The 3,188-nt window shown below is 35.7% G+C and overlaps 1 pseudogene; it reads left to right on the plus strand.

Annotated features, from left to right (window-relative positions):
* The first annotated feature begins 480 nt into the window (after window positions 1-480).
* LOC143574625 (scarecrow-like protein 1 pseudogene) lies at window positions 481-1,883 on the plus strand (annotated as a pseudogene).
* Window positions 1,884-3,188: the final 1,305 nt, after the last annotated feature.

Raw genomic sequence — 3,188 nt, forward strand, 5'->3', positions numbered from 1 at the left:
CACGAAACTTATATAAATAATACAAGAAACGCGTCTTGGTTTATTAAAAAATTAAAATGACAAAATGATAACATTTTTCTAAGTGGTTTATACTTTATACTATGGATAGAGGGATGCAAACTTCACTTTCCTAAAAGGTTAAGGGTCTAGCTGCAATTAACTAACCATAACTCTTTTTGGTAATGGTAAGCACGCGGTGCTGAATGGCCACAAAAATCATAGTCTTGATGACTTTTGAGTAAAGGTTGGTGGCAATTGGCAGACTCCATTATCATCTTCTATTCTTTAAAATAAAAACAACTACAAAACATTAGAACCATTGTCAAGAAATATTTGAAGTGAAGGTGAGTTTTACTCTCTTTTTTTATTAAATTCATTGAAATTGTATTTGGGTTTTAATTTCCTTATCTTGGTTATTCATGTAACAATTTTGATATTAATATTTGATTCATGTAACAATTTTTTTAGTTTCAGCGAAGCATGATTAGATCGGTGTCACCTTATGATACAACCACATACTTTGATGAACCTGAGTATTTGTTAACTGAGGATTTTGAAGGCTTGACTTATGATGAAGACAAGATTAGATTAAAGCTTCAACGAGCTCTTGCTGATGATGACTCTGCCTCGGACTCACCGAGTTCATACGACTCGTACCCGAGTTCAAATGACTCGTATGTTACCACTAGTTGTGGTAACACGAACAACAATAAACACGTGTCCTTAATTACTCCCAAAGACATGCTCTTCGACTGCGCCTTGGCGGTTTCCGAAGGCAACTTTGAGGACGCGTCGAATATGATAAACGAGCTCCGTGGAACGGTCGCTATAGACGGAGAGCCTTCGCGGAGAATACTAGCTTACATGGTAGAGGCACTTGCTGCTCGTGTGGCGGTTTCGGGTAGTGGGCTTTACCGGGCTTTAAAATGCAAGGAACCGCCTTCTAAAGACCGGCTTTCGGCTATGCAAGTGCTCTTCGAGGTTTGCCCGTGTTTCCGGTTCGGTTTTATGGCGGCTAACGGCACGATTCTCGAGGCGTTTGCGGGCGAAAAAGTGGTTCATTTAATTGATTTTGATATTGGTCAAGGAAGTCAATACATAACCCTGTTGCAGACTCTGGCAGGTCAGGGCCCACGACCCCGGTTAAGGTTGACCGGGGTTGATGATCCAGAGTCTGTACAACGGGATGTTGGTGGCCTGAACCATATTGGGCTCAGGCTCACAGAACTTGCGAAATCCCTTAATCTGGATTTCGAGTTCAACGCCGTGGCGACACGTACTACGGTAATCGAGCCCAGGGTGCTTAATTGTCGGGCGGGTGAGGCTGTGATTGTGAACTTTGCATTCCAACTCCACCATATGCCCGACGAGAGTGTTTCGACCGTGAACCAAAGAGATCAACTTTTGAGGATGGTTAAAAGTCTAAACCCGAAACTTGTGACTGTTGTGGAACAGGATGTGAACACGAACACGGCCCCGTTTTTGCATAGGTTTCATGAAGTGTACAATTATTATTATGCAATGTTTGATAGTCTTGACGCGACACTTCCACGAGAGAGCCAAGAGCGAGTAAACGTTGAGAAACAATGTTTGGCGCGTGAAATTGTGAACATAATCGCTTGTGAAGGAGAAGAAAGGATCGAGAGGTACGAAGTGTGGGGAAAATGGAAGGCGAGGATGACGATGGCGGGTTTTAGGCCGAGCCCGATTAGTGAAAGTGTGAATGACATGATTCGGAAGCTGATCAAACAGTATAGCGAGAGGTATACAACGAAAGTCGAGACGAATGCGATTCATTTTGGATGGGAAGATAAAGTGTTGATTGTTACATCCGCTTGGAGATGACTTTTGATGTTTGTTGTTAACTTGTTTTGATTATTTATACTTTATATATGTTAAGATGACCTATACCTAACTTTCATGTACTCTTTAGTTTGTATTAATCTATAGACTATAAATAGTTTGTTATGAAATTACAGTGTATTATTATCTCTTAACATTGTTGTGTATCTGTCAAGTCAATATGGCAAAATGGTTTTCAGTTCATATACTTTACCTACACTTTCGTGTAAAGATTATGATAAAAGTTATGTCTATAGGCATTTCACCCGCGTACGATACGCTATTTTAAGAGTTGGATACTATTTTTATGAGTTTTCTTCCTTACCCTGCCTTCTTAGGTGCGAGTCAAGACGAAATTTATATGTGGGTAAAAAAAATGGACAAAATTTTGGCATGTCACCCAACCAGTCCATTTTTTTACCCTTTTGTGTTTTGTTGATGCAAGTGAGTCAAATATGATTATGAAAAGTAGGGGAAGGTTAACATGAAAACGTAGGAAATAATACCAATTTATAAAAAAACGAGAACGTAAGAAACAATATCAACTACAATATCAATCTAACAAAGAAAAAAAACCTAAAAATTACAACAAAAGAATCAAAATCAAGAACAAAATAATAACAGCAAATACCAACAAATACTTATATCAGCAAAAGAAAAAAAAATCTAATAATAACAACAAAATATAAATAAACAAATACTTATAACACCTCATAATCGAAAATTAGCAAATACGAACAAAAAGTAACAGCAAACAGTTATAAAAATAAACCTAATAATAACAGCAAATTGGTTCTCTCTGTTTTCATATTAAGAATAAAATGTATTTGATCATGTTTCATGAAAAGTATGTTACTAATAACTAAAAATATAATATGGTTATACATGGCATTGTAGGCACTAAATACATGACTTTTGACTTGTTCAACCTGTTTTATTTTATTTTTACACTAGGTTATTGACCCGTATACAACACGGGTGGAAATATATAAATCGTCTAACAAACACATATAATTTAAATAACAAGATAATTTGTAGTATATATTTTTAGGACGACAACATGATATTTATTACATGCGTAACTTAAATACACAAATAAATGTAACGTAAAATCATATAAACATGAAAAACCTATAAAAACATATATATATATATATATATATATATATATTTCACAAATAAATGTTGTAATAAATACTGCAAACACATAATATAGAACTTAAGAACTTAATATAAGAAATTATATTGTCAAAAAGATAACTGAAACTTATCATGTCGATCGTCCTTACGAAGCATCATGCCAAAAAATACACACACGTTATATAAAAATTACAATGTAATTGGAT

The sequence above is a fragment of the Bidens hawaiensis genome, unplaced genomic scaffold (genome assembly GCF_021521415.1).
Source record: "Bidens hawaiensis isolate Kalapana, Puna unplaced genomic scaffold, B.hawaiensis_p1.1 tig00027067_1, whole genome shotgun sequence".
NCBI classification, from domain to species: Eukaryota; Viridiplantae; Streptophyta; class Magnoliopsida; order Asterales; family Asteraceae; genus Bidens; species Bidens hawaiensis.